Source organism: Gallus gallus, chromosome 3 (assembly GCF_016699485.2).
Source record: "Gallus gallus isolate bGalGal1 chromosome 3, bGalGal1.mat.broiler.GRCg7b, whole genome shotgun sequence".
Taxonomy (NCBI): domain Eukaryota; kingdom Metazoa; phylum Chordata; class Aves; order Galliformes; family Phasianidae; genus Gallus; species Gallus gallus.
In genome coordinates, this window is record NC_052534.1 from 61,976,424 (window position 1) to 61,996,819 (window position 20,396).

Below are 20,396 nucleotides of genomic sequence, written 5' to 3' on the forward strand. Positions count from 1 at the left end.
ATTGTACTGCTTATGGTAGTCAAGTTATCTCACTGCTCTTGTCTATACATATTAATATATCAGTCTCTCTCTGCTGCATCAAAGCAGAAAAGTTCATTTTGATTTCCTTCATACTCCATGACCTCTAAATCCTTTTCACTATCCTGTTTCCAGATTGCAATTTCTCCTCATGTAACCTATATTTGAACCTAACATCTCCTGGAAAAACAGAGAACATTCTGCAAGCTCTATCAAAATTCCCATGACAATTATCGTGATCCAGATACTCTCATGTCTCAGCTGCACCTATTTGAACTTCCTGTTCTGGAGCTTGAATGAAATAATATTGAGCTTTACAAGTAAGTGATATCTTTTGATACAAACAGAAAACTAGCTTTTAAAGATGTAATAACTCAATACAATCCTTCATAACCAAGACTGAAAAACTCAGGTGGTTTTATTGATTTTACCCTTCAAAACAACCATAAATCGTGGAAGCCCTAACTTTATTTTGTAATAACACCATTTTGTGATACAAAATCAACTTGTTTCAGAAGGGAATTTGTGGAGATGTCTCTGTTCTAAAACTTATGAGTTTATAGAGGGAGAAATAACATATTTTGTAGATACATTTATCACTAATTCTTTGAATTTACAAAATCTCTGCATTGTTAAGCAACAAGGTACTGTGAAGAATTGACTGTTGTGGTACTAATCAAGGGAAACTTTACCATAACAGCTTAAAAATGATCCAAATACACTAACTACTAAATACAGCTTTTGAACTAGATCTTTAAATTAGTAGCCTTATGAACCATTCATTCAGAGCTACTTCCAATACCTCTCAATCATTCTGAGACTGTAAAGGAAGCTTGCTTCAATTGCTTTTATGTTTGACATATGAAAACATAAGGAACTGCTCTAAAATCACAAAATAAAGTCCAAATAAATATGGCTTTTATGTGTTGTGTATTAGGTGAAAATATTTTTGTTTACTATGCTTTGTACAAGAAAACTAAAATAGGGGGTGTGAGGCAGTGTGGAGAAAAGTGATACATGGCTGTGCCTAGAAGCACACACTTGTTTGTACATACAGCAGACTTGTTTGTACATACAGCAGACTTGTTTGTACATACAGCATACAAATGTCAGAGCTGCACATGCTCAGCTCTGCTGGCCTTCAGTTACACAGGGTGTTTCTTTGAGAAAAGTCACACAGGAGAAGGAGGCCACTGTACTTCCCCTTGGAAAAGCTACTGAGCATGGAAAGCAAGAAAGGTTGGACTTGATGATCTTTAAGGTCTTTTCCAACCTGAACAATTCTATGATTCTGTGATTCTGTAGGGTTCCCTAGATTCAGGAGGTGGCATGGGGAAAGAAACCAGCTTGTGACAAGGAGCTGGAAGCAGTCAGGCAGGCTGGAAGGGACAGGGCATAGGTAGTGGTACTGCAGTGCAAAGTTGCTGAGGTAGATAAGGCCAAGAAGCAAATACTTGCCAAGAGAAAGTGGGCAGGGGGAGAGCTGTATGTACGTTTTGTTTCCTTCTGTCCTGCTTTCACTAATCATTTTACATTTTCTGTGTTTAAGAATTTACAGAAGTTTTTAGCTTTTAAATCAGATTTTATGGGACTTGGGGAAGCTGTGTTTCAAATCTGCTGGTGTTCTGGGAGATGTTCACTCTAACAGATAATCTAAGCATTTGCACTGGGCAACTCATGGCTTAGCCACTCTGCAGAAATATCAGTGTAACACCTTAACACATACCTCTGAAAGAAGCTCTGGGTCTGAGCCCAGATCTTGCATCTAGATGACCTGCACACAAAGAAGAGAGCTGGCACATCTCCCTACTTCTTCCTTGTAAGGTTAACTGTGTGCTTACCTGGATCTATCCTGTTCCCCATCCATACAATTCCAAGTAACTCTTGGCTTTGCTGACAGAAGGCAGCTCTGACTTCAGTGGCAGAGCTTTAGTGATCTTTGCTCACTAATGGAGTTTAGCCCATAGTCCTCAGAAAAGGAGCACTAGCAAAAACAAAGAGCAACACATGGATAGGAATGAGAAACAAGCAACATCAAAAACTTCACAAACCCTCCTTAGTGGTGAAGAAAAAGCCTGTAGAACTATGCCATAAAGTAAATGTGTTAAAGCACTTTGACAACACTGGACTAAATCTAAGGCATTAGAGGGAGAATTTCCTCCCAGAGTTCACACCACTACTAAGCCTAAGCAAGAGTATTGATGTGTATGTAGTTTGGGTAATATGAGTTCTTTCCTGTGATGAGGGAATGATAAAAAAAATGCACAAAACTGAAAAAGAATAGCAAGTTCTAAAGCACACAGTATTCAATCTGGAACTATAAATGCAAACAAGTTGGTTACTGTGTCCTACAGAAACTCATATAGACCCACAGTAATTGTGATAAGGCACCACGCAATTAGCCTCTTATAATCACTTTGCCCCTTTTGCACCTTTAGGGAAAAGACATTTCTGTTCATAGGCCTCACCAACAAAACAATAGTCCAAAGTATTCCCCAACAGCTTCTGTGCAAGATATTCAAATTCAGAAAACAGCTTAAGAAGTAGAGAAGGACTTCTTTTGCAAATAACGGAATTTTCACTAATTTTTTTTTATTGCTTGCAAGATGGAAAGACCATGGTTTCACAGTGCAAACGATTAAATTAGAGCTTAATATTTGCTTTAAAAAAAGGGGGGGGGGGGGGGGACAGCAATTTCAAGCTTAAAAAAAAATTGAAATCTCTCTTACTTCAAGATACAAAAAGATCAGAATGATATAAAATTATGTATTTCTTTCTTTCTCCCTGGGCCAGTAATCATGGGAGAGATAGTCTTCTTAGGGAAGCATGAGACTACAGTAATCCAAGAAGGGCATTAATGGCCTCCTAAAGAAATTCAGGTCAGCCTCTACAGCAGACACTGCTGCAATTCAGAGAGTAAGGAGCAGGTGGAGAACATGAACTCTCACTATGGAGTTCTAAAAGGTAGATGTGCTAAATCCTCCAAAGAGACAACAGTTATGGGTTTACTGTTTTAATATTAAAACAAAGTAAGCTGAAATGTGTTTATTATGCTGTGATGGTGCTGCTCCTGGCAAGGTGCCTTGCTGGGACAGAAGATCTAGAATCACCTGGTCCAATAAAATGAGAACAAGTTAAGTCTTGTGTTTGGCAAAAGAGATGCTAACCTCCTTCAGAAAACACTTAATTATTCCCTCCTTTCATCCACAAAACCCTATTGGAAAGTGAATAAAGAATGTCATATTTAAATCTGCCTAAAGTTCATTATCCACTACATTAACTTTTATCAAGTTATTAAAATAAACTTTTCATAAATATGCTGTATTTCTACTAATGCTGTGAAGAGAGACAAAGTGAAATCCGCCATCCACCTTTCAGTACAAAAACATTCATCAAATTAAGTATCAACAAAGCAGTATTTTATAGCACACAGGTATGCCTGTGCTTCTTTTAGCAGTCGTCTCCCTCTTGTCCATAATCATCTCTGCCCAGGGAGATGATTTAGTCACCATCCCTGGAGGTGTTCAAAAAAATTTTAAATGTCATACTAAGGGACATGGTTTAGTGGGAAATATTGACAGTAGGTGGACAGTTGGACTTGGTGAACTGGGAGGTCTTTTCCAACCTTGGTGATTCTATGATCTTCCTTAAGGTAAAATAACAATGTCCCAGCCACAGAAAGTAAAAATTTACTAAGGTGTCTTTTGTCAATTTTTAAGCTGCAATCTTTGCTGTCTGCTTTGCATTTCACTTCATTGTAGGTTACTATGGCATGGGAGTGAAACTTGTTAGTTGTCAACCTCTCAGTGTTAGCAGCCTGGAAATGCTTGTGCTGCTAACTAGCAATTACTCACACAACAGCGTGAGATGTGAGCAAGCACAGGCAACTCTGCAAAGACTTCAGAACTTCTGTTGCAGCTCCTAGTTCATGCTATTAGTGACAAACGACAAATCATGGAAAGAATTGCTTTTTCAAATGCATGCATTCAGCCTGAGAGTTTACAATCCACCTTACTATTGCTCCAATCAAGGAACGTGGGGATATGCTGATTTACATGGGACTTTACTGGCATTGCTGAGGCACCAGGTGGTACTTGGCCAATCAATAAATCAAAACGTGATTTCCAGAGAAGAAACGTGGCACTGTACCAGTGCTCATATGTGATGTCTGTATGCAAATGTATCAGAAATTTCTGCCACCAATGACTACATGCCAGCTGTAACTCAAAGCTGTCATTTTTTCTCCCAAGACGAAGGTGGTGTTCCTCACATGTGACATGTTATTTCTGTGAGGAAATCTGGTTTCATACTTACTGATAATGAGATACTAGCTGATCTTCTATTAATCAAAAACTTGCAAGAGATTTGCTGTTGTGTATAATATTTTTACACTTCTCTCACTCTCTGATTCTTCAATCTATAACAGATCTTGTTATATTGTCTTGATTTTACACCTTTTTTTTTTTTTTTCTTTTTACAGTTTGGCAATAGAAACACTGAATGTTAAGGACTTTGACACTGAAAATTTGACTGAAAACACTGTCATTAAGCAAAATAGAAATTCACTTCCCCATGTTTTTAGTTTTTGCCTGGCAGCAGGCAAAATTAAGTGTGGTTAAATAAATATTCTCTTTTAGATGATAATAAATCATTTAAGTTCATGCAACTTTAAAAGAATAATATCTGTTGGTAACCTAAACCATAGTACTCCTCCTAAAATCTGAGAAAGCTTTCCTCAAAAACATTACTTGTTAACTTTTACTCAGTTGTCATCTCTATGTTTTACAGATAACAGTTATCTATCACCCAGTAGACCATCTAAAAAAATAAAATAAAACCTCAGAGATTGTGTAATTTGTTAAGATTTTCTTCTACTTCTTGTTCCTTTGATTACTGATTATACAGGCAAGCATGGTAAAATTTGTCATCCATAATCAGATTACAGTAATTAAAAAAATATTAACAGTCTCCAAGTACTCAAATGTCTATTTTGAGTAAATGAACTATACACGGTCCTTAGACTGGTTATTATAATCCATGTTTTCTCATAAGCATCTGAGGATCACACAACAGAAAATAAGATTTGAGGTTTTTCCTGACCTAACCTCTGCAGCCATGTATTTTATTCTTTGGGGAAAAAAAATATATTTTTTTTAAATAGCTTTTTACCTTCCTGACTTCCCAAGCACAGGCTAGACTTGAAAATATTGTGCAAAATTCACAATGGTCTTGAAGTAAGATTCAAGTCTGAGGATGGCTAGTGGCCATCTGGTAGAAGAGGTTGCCCTGTTCCAACCAGAAACTCACTCCACAATACCACACATGCACCATTATAAATTTTTAATTGAAAAGGGTGATCTCCTCCTGGCAATTCTGTCTCTTCTTAATGACAACCACATAAGACTTAGACAGTCATCTGCACATTCTTGGCCAAGAATCCCCTCCTCAACATTCACAATTTAGGAACATATGGGCTTCCTTGTCAGCTTACACTCATGCCCATCTGTTCAGATGGCATGGAGTCTGCCTACAAGTCGGTCAGATGGCTGCTGTAGGGTACACGTGGCGTGCAATAACAGGCTTAGATGAGCAGCGTGCACAATACTGAAAATGCCTTTCCTGCTGCAGGATGCTTCTCTCTGCACCAGCAGTCAAGCGCTGGCGCCACACGTCTCTTTACACTTGATCAAAGCTATTTGAATGCATTTGCAGAAAAGAAAAAGAAGAGCTATCAGCTGACCACTCTCACTGATTGTAGGAAACAGGGCTGTATGAGTAACAGAAACACAAAAAGCACATTCATTGAATAAGCACAGCAGTCTTGGCTAATGATGCAAACTCAGTGCACAAAGTATCCAAGAGGAATATATAGGACCTCAACTGAGTAATTCAGTGAAGATAATGGCCGACCTAACATAAAGGTAGAAACATCATTTAATGTTTGCTTTTGTTTTTCAGCATTGCTGGGAATATGCAGAGAACAGGGATAAATGTCAGTTAAAAAAAAAATCATTTTAGAGGAACAATCAGTCCCTCAACAAGAGTATGTCAGCCTCACAACACAGTAGCACTCATGATGTAGGAACCTGTACTTCTTGTTACATGTTGTGGGGTTTTTTTTCTGATTTTGCAGTAGTTGCTCCCTAGAAATACACTTCAGGGACATTAGTGATTGACAAGGTCATGCACTGAGTTTTACTTGGGCAGCCCACGGCATCAAAGGAAGAGTCTTACATCTTCTGGGCTATTGGGAACAAAGTTAGATTTCAAAACCTGTGCAGTTGTAACCCACTGAAGAAAATCTTACTACTTTTAATTAGAAGATTTTGATATAGAGATGAAGAGACTATCTTCCTGTATGCCCAGTATCCCATCAGACTGTACCAGAAAGGATTTATATTACATATATAATATATATATACATATATCAGGACTTCATTTTTGGAAAATTAACCATATATTTTTTTCCTAACAGAGACTCCTGGCAGGAGTGCAAGAAATCTGCCAGCATTTACTATAGCTATTGCTCTATTGCGCTTTCATTTAATTCAAATAGGTAGCTTTCTATGAATTTTTTTTTTTTTTTTACCAGATTAAAACCTATAATAATAGTAGCTAAAATTTTCAACTAGTACTTTCACAAATTAACAATGCTTTTTCAGGTGTTTCTTTTCTGAATCTAAAATTCTTCTTCAGTATCATGACAAATGTTTGCTAATCCCACAGACTGGCATGTTATAGAAAGGGCCAGCATGCAGGCTGAAGTCTGAACTACAGATGACAAAATTTTCTAAACTCATTCCCATTCTGAAGAATGTTTATCTAACTACTTTAGGGATGCCTTGTAGTAATTAATTTACTCACCAAAAAACAAACAAACAAACAAAAAACCCACAACATGTTGAGCCTGCACAATTCAGTCACCAAAAATTGATTGAACTGGTAGTTAAATTGTTTGAAACGTCTAATCAGAAATCCTCTAAAATGCTGCCTTTCCGTTATTTTTCTGTAGAGATTAAATTAGGAGACAGCTGAACCACTTAATGAAAGTAAAACCACAAATAAGAACAAATACAAAGAAAATACTGCTTCAATGAGCAGTGATGATATATCCAAGCCTAATACAGTTAACACTACTTGAATAGCATAAAGCATTTCAATTACATATTTGTTTAAATACTTTAGGTATTTTTGAATGTCTAAAGGAGTAATTCACCTAAGGGAATCTTGTTAGAATGTGAAAGTACCTCCTTATGGATACTTTTCTTTTCTCCAAAACATGGTAATGCAGAAAAGTTCACTAAGAATTTACTAATGGTGGGCATTCTGTATGTAACACGTCACTACAATTTCATCTATTGTTGAAACAACAACACCTGTGCTTCCTTGCTATATATTCCTGAGTAGGAATTTATCTACAAGTTTAATAGGAAGTGAATTGCAAAATCTGTTCTATGATCATAAATATAAGTCAATTTTAAAATCTGTTCATAAATTAGTATAAATAAAGAATATATTCAAGGAAATTACAAAAATGTTGCAGAAAAGTATCCTTAACCTATCTGCTTATGCTATTCTGAGCTAATATTTTGTGGTCAATGTTTTTTCTAGAAGATAATGCAAAAAGTTATTACTCTAGCACTTGTGATCTAAAATAGGGGCCAACACAAGGTTTTCTCAGTAGCAAGTTGGAAATAAATCCTTTACGTTGGTTTGCTCCTGAAATGAAAAACTGTTCACTGTATCTTGCATGTTGTTTCTACTACTTGAAGTACTCTTCTTCAAGATCAAAGGAAATTACAGTACTAGAAAATTAATGAAAAATACAATTGCTAAATTTGGCCTTGAACCTTAGGCATCTGAAGAGCAATGATAAAGAGTCAAAATCCAGTGTGATTCTCAAGGCACTGGGCTTTACCTTCTATAGCCTACTTTACCTAAGAGGAGAGATAAAGACACCAAGCCTGGATGGTGTGCTATATAATTGACTCTTATCCAATATATACTCCAGGGAAAAGCCATAATTTACAATAAGACTGTGGGGGCATTCATAATTGAAACTGGCAGCTATAAAATAATACTTCAACAACAGATGAAATTGTGGTGATGTGTTACATACAGAATGCCCACCATTAGTAAATTCTGAGTGAACTTTTCTGCATTACTATGTTTTGGAGAAGAAAAATAAATAGCCATGAGAAGATACTTTCACATTCTAACAAGATTCTATTAGGTGAATTACTCTTTTGGACATTCAGTGAATCCCACAGATCTAATATAAAAATGAATCACACAGATCTAATATACATAGATTTTGGAATACTTCTTTTCTCCAGCTTGCTTAAAATGAATATTGTATGCAAAGTCTAGGTATTCCTGTTGCACACAAATCCAGTAACAAAAAGGATTATCTGTAGTTTTTTTTCCTGCAGAATAGCACTGCAAACTAAGGTTTTGAGCAAAATCCTAAAATTATGTTGACTGTGAAGCTTAACTATTTGTCCCTTGGCCCTTGAGAAAGATGACATAAAAGGGATATAACTAAATTTCTATTTACCAGTGAAAGTTGTAGTTAGTCTTAACTGTGGCAAACACAACATGCTGTACTATAATCAAAATTGGTGAAATCGAGCCCTAATCTGCTGTCTAATTTCAGGATATCCCAAACTGTGGGGTAGTAGAAAAAAAAAAACATCTGTGTAATTTCCAGAAATAACTTCTCTGGTTTATATTTCTGTTATGTGTTCCTTTTCTGTTCCAAAAGGTTTCATAAGTAAAGAATTTTGCATGGTATGCAAAACAGAAATAAAGTAAGTTCAAATCAAAGTGCTCAGAATACAACGCTCATTTTAACAAAAACAATTCCCTAATCTGTTAGGTTAGTTTTTCACACATGCTGTCATGGTTTTATGATTTTTGGTTATCAGTATTCCACATCACAACATCATGCAGTGTACTGGGAGTTAAGGAGCAAATGTTTTAGTTCTGGGTACCTGTCTGGAAGAGAAGAACTACATTCCCCAAGAGCCTTTTCGAGTACTGTTATCATTCCTACTCAAGGGAACAGATATAAGGGCGCAGGTCATCTGACTTGTCCCTCTTCTTGTCTCGCCGTGTTCCCTGTCGGATCAGCTCGCTACTGCTGCGCCCGACTGCACGCAAGGCTTCAGTATTAGCGTAAGGCCTTTGGCTCTCGGACAATCTTTCTCTCAATTAATGTTTTTTTTATACTGTATTATAGTGTGTTATCTTACATTCTGATACTATATTTAGTAAATTAGTTTGTTTCTCCTCAGATCGTTGCCGCTGTTTTTAATTATTTTGGGGTCCCCTGTTTCCCTTCCTGGAGGCGCGGATTTTGCGAAATCCCTCCGCCCCACTAGTCGCGGAACCCGGCCGGACCAGCCCTTTAAACCGTTGACACATGCTCATTGACTTCCTTTTAATCATAGGAGCATAATATTAGCCTAACAGGAGAAAAAAGCAAGTATGGAAAGCAGAGTAATACTACTGGTGGATTTCAAGTTATAGACCTTATTAATTTTTTTCTGTTTGTGTTTGTTTTGTTTTCACGAAGGAACAATTACACATTATCTGAGTATAATATTAATGCTTACTGTGTGTGTGTATACATATATATGTGTGCATGTATTTAGATAGATACATAATGTATAAGCACAGCAAATCCACACAGGTTTTGAAAGATGTCAAATGATGAACTTCAGACTTGGTGCAGTACATTCACTGTTGATAACTGCTATTTTATGGATCCAGATAAAGTCTGAAGGAGAAGTGCTTTTTTTCAGCTAAGGAGGATCTCTATAGTATGCATGATAATTCCCTGATCATTCAACAGACCATACTGTTGACTTCACTGTGTGTCAGTGGTCCAACAGTTCAGAAAGTAGAGTCAGCTGGCACCAGCATCTGTGAAGCAAGGTGAAACATAAATTTCTGCATACATATACATATGTGTGTGTAACTAAACACAAGAATGAGGAGCAGAGAATGAATGATTTGCAGTAAAATTACACTTCATGCTGGAAACCATTCAAAATATTGTATCCACTGTTCTGGATCCAAAACTGAGAACATTTAAAGATGCCAGCTCTCTAAGATGCAATCCGTGAGAAAAACAGATGGGCAAGAGAGACTTAGCAGACAATTTTACTGAAGTCAGATCAGTAGTACATACCCAATCTAAAAAGCAGACATGACCTACACCCTCCCCCACCTCTGTAGAAGAAAAGCAATGCATGAAGATATGCTACTTTTAGATAGCACTTGCTTTGGGATATATCTAATAGTTCCATCTAAATACATGTTATTAGGACAATGTAAAGACAAATATTGGGGTGTATGGGTATGCTTCTGAGCAGAACTCTGCAAAATGAACTTTGAAAAAAAGATGAACAGTGCATCAAACAGGTTGGTTAGAAGTGGACAGCAGAAAACTCTAGATGTGCACCAATGGTTGGTTCTGCTTTCACAGTAACAGAAACTAGAACAAATGATCTTTTAAATTGGCAATACAATAAACTGTCTTCTATTAAGTGTGTATTTAGTTTTACTGTATGTGCAATTCTGTATAACAAAAACTGATAGGTTCACTGTAAGGCCACAGTCCTCCAGGATTCTGTCTTTTCCTTGAAATCTGAAGAAAAGAAGCAGAATTTCCAGAAAAAAAAAAATGTAAACTCTATACTCTTAACCTAAAAAAAGATGAGTGACTAATGAGAAACTCCTCAAAATAATGCAAAAATTGTCCACCAGCACTATCTGGATGATTGAGCCTGCCCAACCCCTAATAGGAAAATGGAGTAAAGCAGCATTGCTAGGGATGTCCATCTAAACTGTGTCTGTGCAGAAGACACTGAAAAGATAAAGCACTGTAATGGAAGAGCAATCTTGGACTGCCACATAGTGAGTCCTTATGGAACAAAAAAAAAAATCATTCAATTTCCGTACAATTAGGATTCCTGCAGACTGGAATTGATTATGCAGACCTGATCACCAAAGTTACTCAGCCCAGAAACTGCACAGCCCACAGAACAATATCTTGTGAGAAAGGTCTTGTGGCAAGGTTTCTGATTAGTATTCTGTTAGGGATTGATTTGATTATTCCAATTATAAGAATTAACTTACATGTGAACTTTCAAAAATGAAACCGTGTGGGAAATCTCTTGCACTGCAACAGTAACACTGCCTTAACATATTCGATACATGACATTAATTTATTTAAAATTAGATTATTTACTTCATGTACTCACATAAAAAGAAAAACTTTTGCAAAATCAGAGCTAATAGACAAGGGAAAGTCCTTCTATTGCACTCAAAGTTTAAAAGCAATTGTCCTTGAATGGAACAGGGGATGGTGATGCTCTAAGTTGAATGAGATGTGTGCAAATGCCCACATCAATAAAAAAGGTTTGTACACCATTAAGCACAGTCCTTGGAGGTAAGCTAATTAGTAAACTAGAGAGTTTTAAAACTCTCAAGTGCAATCTTTGAACTGAAAAAAAGCTATCTACTAATGAAGTCCCCTGTGGGTTAACAGTCTAAATTTGGCAGCACACACATTGCTATAGCTGAATTTCAGCTATGGTAATAAACAGATAGAAATAAGAAAAGTTGTGTTTAAGGACAGAGAAAAGGAAGAGTACATTTATAATATACCCAGCAACCACTATCTCTCTGTACAATTATTAGTATTTAAACTGTAAGGTGAGGAAGAGCAGTATAAAAGTCCTGCTGCTGAAAGAAAAGTGGCAAGCAAGTACACATTTATGAATGATTGGTTTTATGTAACCACCTGAGAAGTCTCTCACTCACAGGAATGTAACAAAATTTATCTTTGTGAAAGTGGTGTATGTATATACTTCCAGTGTATTCCACAGAAACATACAGCCTATCCTTTTCAGACTTCATTTCTTTTAAAAGATTATTTTTGCTACCTACTTCACATAAATATTCAAACTAAACTTAAATTAGAATTTGGAATGTCATTAAAAAAAAGAAAAAGAAAAAAGAAAACTACCATTACCAAAAAAACTCCACCATAGTAATATTCAGTTTGGAGCCTTCGGTAAACGACAAAGTTGGCTTAATCCTTACAAGAAGAGTAGGACTATATCTGAAACAGTGTTACTCATTTCTTATTAGGAAAGCATGATTTATCATATTGCAATCAAAGAGCTGGTTACATGAGCGCATTATTTAATAAACCTGATACCTTTATATGGCGTTATGATTTGTTCTTTCTCTTTCTCTGCAAAGCCTGAAAAGTACACCAATGTCGCTTTGTGAAACAACTGAAACAAATCAAGCTTTGAAGTTGTCAGCTTCCTAGAACTTGCCACAAGTTTGAAATACGAAGGGATCTGGAATGAAAACAGACTTTGTTTCTTACTCTCTGGAAGTAACATCAGGCCATTCTAAAGCTGCCATCAAAAAAAGCCAGGGATGTCAGGAAAAAGCAATGCAGAGCACAACACTCCAAAAGTGGCTGTTTGATAATCAGCAGGACTAGAATCACTGAAAGTGTGCATAAGGAAAGAAAAAGGAGGGCTTCTCCAAAAGTAACCCCTCCTATTTTGTTATGTTGGCCCACAATATCACAGGTCAATGTTGGTGGTATGGCAGTAGAGGTTGAACATTCCCACCAACATTCCATTACATGTTGTTGCCATGTGACAGATGGCAGCAGAAAGGCAGTTGGACAAAATGGCATCTGACATGGAAGTGTGTATCCACAAAAGCCTTCCACAAAGGTGTGGAACTGAATTTTTCCATTCAGAAAAAAAAAAAAAAAAAAAAAGTCACCCACTAACATTCATTGACACTTGCTGAACATTTTTGGAGACCAGAGGATGTGAGCACAGTGAGTGGCAACAGGGATGGGAAAAATATGACAGGTTCTATGCAGTCATGCGCAGCTGTTACACCACTAAATGAAGAGCGTCTCTATCAGTTCATCTGTGTGAATAGGCTAATGGTGGCAAGTATTGAAAAATAACGTTTCATAGCTGAGAATCTGCTTTATTGAGTAGCGTTATTGTGTTCTTTGTATCTCTTATAGTTTCCACAGAAATAAATAGAAAGCATTACTTTTGGAGCAACCTACATATATTTCTCCAGTCTTTCTTACAAATAATGTTCAAAACACACATATGCTGCTTTTCTTTCCTGACTTGAAGTTTGACAACCTTTTGACCTGTAACTGTGTAGGAGAAGAAGGAAGAAAGCACTCCTAGCATACGTTAGCGAACATCGTATAGCTATAAGATAAAAACCATAAGGGAAAACCTGGCCTTGAAGTTCTGTGGGCAATTTTATTTTTCATGTCATTATACCTCATCTAAATTGAGCTTGAAGTTTCTAGTACTGTAAGTTTTTGATTGCAACACACTTTTTCTTTTTTGAAGTAAGTTAAACTTGCCTTGCTGACACGTCTGTTCTTTTATTTGCCAGATGGGACTAGCTTCAAAGGAGCGTTTATGTTTATTCAATCTCAATCTTTCGGCAGTTTTACTGGTATTTAGTGAATACTTTAATCTAGGGATGCAGAAAACACATTTTGAGATGTGTTAAAATCATCTGGGAAGAGAGGAAAGTGGCTCATATTCAATTTCTCACAGAACTGAATGATTTCATAGGAAAATATTCAAAAATGTATATTTCTGATTAAAAAAAAAAAAAAAAAGAACCAAACCCAAAAGTAGAAATGTCACAGGGTCACTATAAATGTTCTCATCCACAGAGAAAAGCCTGCGTTGCTGTTTAGTAGGCATGGGATCAGAACAGGCATTTTTTCCAGGAGGCTTCTGAGTTATTTGCTGCCTGTTGAGGTTGCAAATAATCCTATTATTTTTCCTCCCAGAACACTTAAAAAAAAAAAAAAAAATTCAGAGCTGCAAAATGCAGCTGCAAAAATGTTAAGTTGGATGCAGAAAAGGCACATTTGCATTGAAGATTTACTTTAGGAACACCTGTGTACTAATGCAATGAAGATAAAATCAAGGTTTTCATATACAAAAAAGAAGCTGGAAAATTTATCTGCTGTGTTTGAGAAAAAAAATTGTCCCCAAGGTAGATCAACTGAAAGGACCTCCTAACTCATACCTTCTTCTTTTAGAATTTAAGATGCCCTAGCATTTTTGAGATACAGAGCAGAGTAAAGAGACAACTGACAGGTCACAACTGCCTAGAGGTCAGGAAAGGAGAGTCCAGGAAGATATTTTTTTATATTCTTGTTCTACATTCAAAGAAGAGTAAGAATGGCTGTATTGCTCAGGAGAAAGCCAACTTTATCCAGCAGCCTGCCTAACAGCAGAGAGCAACTGATGTGTCAGAAACAAGAGGGCAGTTAACATGATACACTCAGCTACCAGAAATCTATGCCTTGAGGTCTTAGTAAGTGGCTGTTTACACCTTTGAGTTTAACAACTTGTGATGGATCTTTTCATTATTATTCTGTGAATTTATTCACTAATTTTAACCTGTTTCAGTAAGGGTGTTTTTTTGTTTGTTTATTTGCTGTAGACAGTTGTCACTTGATCCCCACTGATTCTTTTACAGTGAAAAAAAGACAGAATTACCACTCAACCATAAATGTGCCCTGGATTTATTCACTAACATATCAGTAACTTTAATGTGATCTCCATTCCTTTCATACAAACTCCCTGCTATTGTACAGCTGTGCACCAAGCCAATGGCTAAGGGACCTACCTATGGTGATCCCACAAACTATTTCCTGAGGAGCAATAGCTAATTTTGAAACAATATTATTTTTTCTAATTGAGGCTGTTCCTCTCCCAAGCTTACTAACAGTGATCTGCATATGAACAGTATCCCAAGCAAAGAAATATTACAAATCCAATATAATTAAAGGTCTGCCATTTCATAGAAAAGGTCATAAAACTTGCTGCTAATTGGCTGAAAAACATGCACCTACTATATCTTCTTGCATGTAATCTGTGTTTCAAATAACTGGCATCCATGCAGAAGAGGAGTTGTTTGAAAAGCAATGGCATGCTAATATAGACTGCATGAAACCTGAGGAGCAGAGTGGGGGAATCGAAGCTAAAAAAAAAATCCTGATTTAGGAGTGAGGGGACAGGAATTGAACTAGGACAGGGAAAGCAGAACAAAGGCCACAGATGTACAGGAAGATGACTGCAGGACAGATTCACAGGTCTTCCTCTCCTATTATTAGCTCTTATCGCATAATTGCATTGCCACTGTGCATGAGACCTGCAGGATTCTAGTCATTTGTTTCATCAGAGAGGATATTTTCGAAGGAAGAGAGGTGGTTCTGGTAATTCAAGAGATACCTCAAAAGTATGCCTATTTAGGTATAGCTATTTATCTATAGATGCTGCACAAATATAAACAACTCCGTGTTAGAGAGAAGGAAACACATAGCAATAGTGAGACAGTAATACAAAGTCTTCTCTAGATCACTTATGCATTCAAGATCTGGGGCCCAAACAAACTGGAGAAATAATCTAGAGAACTCAGGCACAATGCATTTGTAGTGATGAGAAAACAAGGAATGCATTTGTTCCCATCTATTTCTTATATAACTTATATCCCTCTCCAAAAGGATGTGTCTACTGGATTGAATGTCTGTTTTAAAAAACACAAGGTTTCTTGTTGTTTTAGGTCTTTTTGTTTGTTGGTTGGTTGGTTTTAAGAAGGTGTTTCCAAAAATAGAAATGTCATATGTAAACATCTACATAATTTCCAGACCTTATTTTATTTCAGACTAAAAGGAACTTCGAACTTTGCTAACATGTTTTTCATCTTCTGCTAGAGACTTCAAAATGCACAGCTCATTAGAACATTCTGACTATTCAATAAACAAATCTTCATACTATCACAACTATCATCTAATTAAAATATATCTCATTTCAGAGCTTTATTACGCATCATAAAGCTTCCGCCACAAGGTTATATGAAAATTACTATTCAGTCTTCAGCTAATTGAATCTGTCAAGTCATAGTTCTGCTATAAACTAGCAGAAGCCAAAATACACGTAAGTAATATCACATACAGAAAGATCTTATAAATTTTAAGTCCAACTTTACAGAAAACATTGTATACCTTTACATCTACAACAAAATGATAATTCTTCTTTTAATAGTTCACAACACCTCTTGAGCAACTGGAGGTCATTTTTATAAAGTGAGATTGTATTACCATTATTTCTTTCAGGAAGAATATGACGAGTCACAATTTGAAAACAAACCCAATGAAAACTCTCCTTAATTGCATCACCTCAAAATCCACCAGCATAATGCAAGCAGTGTCCTCTGTACATATATTTACCCACAATCCACCTACAAAGGGGAGACAGAAGAATAATTTTTGTGGTATGTCAAACCTGCTTATAAATTGCAGGGAGTGTGCCAAAAAAGACAACATAACTAAGACAAATTATACCCAGCCCTGTTCCTCAATGTCACACACTCAGTATATAGATGTTTACCACTCTGTCAGAATCTCTCGCAGGAGAAAGAGGGAAGGGAGCCAGCAGGTCACACACTGAAGAGTTAGATAGAAGATGATTATCTGTTAATTGCACGGGGAAAAAATGCACTTATAGAAGAAGCAAGCTCTTCTTTGTCAAAGGGAAAGTCCAAACCAGCTCGGAAAATGTGGACTTGGCCAGGGATGTGACCAGGTAACCTATATTCACAGTATATTCATCAGAAATTTTCATTGCTACTAAAGCTTGAACTGCTTCCAGCAATATCACAAGGGCAGCAAAACTGTCTCATACACATTGCAATGGCAGGACAGTCCTGTGCCAGACTGCAATCACTACACGACAAAGAGAAGGGGTCACATCTACAAACAGATACAGTCACCACAATTTTCAGCCATCAATGTGTATACTCCAGGTAACCCTGCTGCTGGAAGGCCCTCTCATGAAAATGGAACACGATCTTTCAGCATTAAAAAAAGTGGCAGGAATCCAACACATCCAAAGGTAAAGGAAAGACACTTTCTTCTACAGTGAGTTCAACAACAACCAAAAAAAAGATCAAAATATCATTTTTAATTTGAATAGAAATTGGCATAATTAACTTTAAAAAGAAAAAGAAATAAGAACAGCAATGGTTGGCAAAACAGAAATAAGAGCAGTTTATTCTTTGGTGAGATCTCACCTGGAGTATTGCATCCTGATGTGGAGTCCTCAATACAGGAGAGACACAGACCTGTTGGAGCACATCCAGAGGAGAGCCACAAAAGAAATCCAAGAGTTGGAACACCTCTCCTATGTGGGCAGGCTGAGATTCCTGGGGCTGTTCAGCCTGGCGAAGGTAAGGCTTTGGGGAGACCTGACAGTGACCTTTCTGTACCTAAAAGGGAGCTATAAGAAAGAAGAAGACAGGCTTTTTAGCAAGGCTCTGTGAAGCCTGTGCAGCCAGCCCTATGTTCTTAGGGAAGAAAAGGAACTTTTGTTTAGCTAATTGATACTTTTTTAAATGTCAGATATGAAAACCCGGAACTGCTAGACATTTCCTGACTCATGTCTCTGCTCAGACATCAACGTCATTGGACTCTCCTGAAGATAAGCATTGGCAATAGCAGTAGGTTTCCTATGTTGTGTTGGTTTTCTGTGTTTTTTTTTTGTGTGTGTGTGTGTGTGTTTTGTGTGTGTGTGTGTTTTTTGTCTGTTTGTTTGTTTGCTTTTTTTAATAAGAGAGAGAGAAAGATCTATTTTTCCTTACAGGTAATTGCTGTACTTTGGAACAAGCCTGAATCCTTTTAGGATTTGTATTACCATGGAGGAATTTTAAAATCTTGTTGTCAGCAACAGAGTAGGACAAGAGGGAATCAAGTTTAATAAACATTTAATTATAACACAAAAAGAGGAGAGAAAGAAGCCAAATAAATAAGCAGAACAATATGACTCACTGATGGCATCTGGGAAACTTAAGCTCAAGACCTCACGCCAGGACAATAAGTGCACAGGAAAAGTAAGGGAATAAGAAGAGGGTGGTAAGGTCTAATTTCTCTGTTAGAGAAATTAGAACTGATTGCATTTACTTATGTATCTGTTTTATTTTCCTTGTAACACAACATACAAAGATGCAGAAATCCATACATCAGAGAAGCAAAGAACAATACCTGCACATAGCAGCATCTACAGTACAAGGATAACAAATTTATTCAAACACAGTGGAACTTTTGATTTCAAAACTAATTCTCATTTTCACAGTAGGTCTAGATTTTTTTTTATACTGTGTTTACATTCATCGTTCGAAAATTTGGCCTCTGAAATAAGGTCATTATTGTGCTTAACTGTCCCCCTTACTCTTTGTCCCTTGGGCTTATATTACTTTCTTCCTAAATCTCTCACTGATTATACCTGATTCAATAAGGAAGACCATTCTACACTCCTTCAGTCCTTTCAGGAATTTAATTCCTAAACTGTAGCCTGGTCAGTTTACAAGCCCAAATGGCCATTATCACTTCACATAAGAAAATGCACAGCAGCTGGCAGTCTTGGGTTCTGACTGAACAATCTGAAGATCAAAACTTAGCACCTGAAATACTGGAGTACTTGAGTAAATTCTTCTGAAAGTTCACAAGTAAGATTAATTTTATTCCCAGATCTCATATACCAATACTCTCATAAACCAGTTAGAAGTATTATTTAGCATTATATCATTTCCAAATTCTTTGACATTTTTTGCCAGTTTTGCCCTGGGGAAGTCTTTTTCTTTTTATGTGTATGCTTAGACAATTTCTGATGTCAAACAGTAGACTGTTTTTGAATCCTTTATTCTTTAAGCCTTTGCTGGCCATTATTTTAATATCATTCCCATTTATTCTATTCATTCACTTCCTTTACTTTGGCTTAATTTCTGCATCTTTTATCATTAGTATTTACAAAAGCTTACTGCCGAAAAACATGCATGATTACTGGATTATGCAAAGAGAAAAGCAAGTAATGAATACAATTAAAATCCTCTCTTGTTACTATGAAAAAACTAGATGAAGTTTGCAAGTGCTGCTCACCACTTCATTACTTTGACAATAGCTGTGATAGACTAATTTGAAGAGGGACAAATCAAAACGCAGGAAGTAATGGCAGCACTTTGAACAAAGAGGTGAGTTTAACTGGCATTGTAATTCCCACGGGTGGCAGTCGTGTGATACCACACCATCCTGCAATAGCAGTACCTACCCTCGGCCCATGTGAAATTGCAGACTAAGGGCACTTTGGATGTCACACTATAGGGAACGGTAAATAAAGGTAATTAAAGGAAATCTCATCCTCTCATTACCTGGCCTTTTGGGACCATCAAGGCCTACAAATGCTCCACTATAATGATTCGCAGGTTCTGAAATTCTTAATCTTAAAATTATGTATGGAGTTTCTGTCGAAATATGTTGTACTAAAAACTGAATTACTACTGTTAGCTCAGGTGAAAACGTGATATTTAACTCATAGGAAGAAAGCAACTGGGAAATTTAGACTCCTCTTAGCAGTAAATAACATAAAAATAAGTGGCATAGAACAAATTTCAACAGTCAGCCACAGACTAAACGAACGGGAAACAAAGCTCAATGAAGAAACATGGTGGATTGATTCATTAGGTTTGCATACCATCAGAGCATGGCTTACACCCTACTTTCAGTTACAAGTAAAAAATAAAGGCAGACATCTCAACTTTAGCCTTTCTACAGTACTGAAAATATCAGTTATGTTCTCATATGGAGACTGTGGCAAAGATCACAGGCTGCTATATTGAGACAACAGCAGGAAATTGAAGTAGTAAGGTTTTCCTGTGCAAGTGTAACAATGGGAAATTAAAGCAGAAATTTACAAGAAAACAAAGATGCACACAGTTGGAAACAAGTGGAAAAGATAATCCCCACGCCTATGGCATGGAGAATATACTTAAACAATTTTGTAGCATCTTCACAACAAGGCATACTTTCCAGTGACTAGTGCTCTATCACTAGAGCTAGACTAGACTAGTGATCTATCATCAGCTCTAGAGCCAAACTGGGGAGATGCCTTTTTGTTTTTTGTTAAATATGTACCTGCAGATCTATATTTTGTCAAACTTACACATTAAGGAATGTAGCATTTATGGTAAAACATTTCTTTAAAATCTATGAATCTGCTAAAACAGGATATTACTAAGTTCTGTCTGAAGATGCAACCCCGTCTCCTACACACCTGTCTCCTAACAAGGTTTCTACTCAAATAGAATAGAAAATACAGTTGCTTCCTATGAAAGTTTGTGAGACTTTTCCAGATTCCACTTTTCCTTTTCAATTTCTAACATTTAAACATAGCAAAGACAACGTATCCTCAATTTTATATTATTGCATTATCTTATTCTGTATCACT

The 20,396-nt window shown here is 36.7% G+C and overlaps 1 long non-coding RNA gene across 1 annotated transcript in view; it reads right to left on the reverse strand.

The window, feature by feature from the left end:
• Window positions 1–20,396, reverse strand: part of LOC101747613 — a 156,881-nt gene that overhangs the window by 33,664 nt on the left and 102,821 nt on the right. The window contains exons 11-12 of the long non-coding RNA XR_005858640.2: window positions 17,191–17,396; window positions 1,860–2,002 (exon numbers count right to left, since the gene is read on the reverse strand). This is a non-coding gene — a long non-coding RNA (uncharacterized LOC101747613). The remainder of the gene's footprint in view (window positions 1–1,859; window positions 2,003–17,190; window positions 17,397–20,396) is intronic.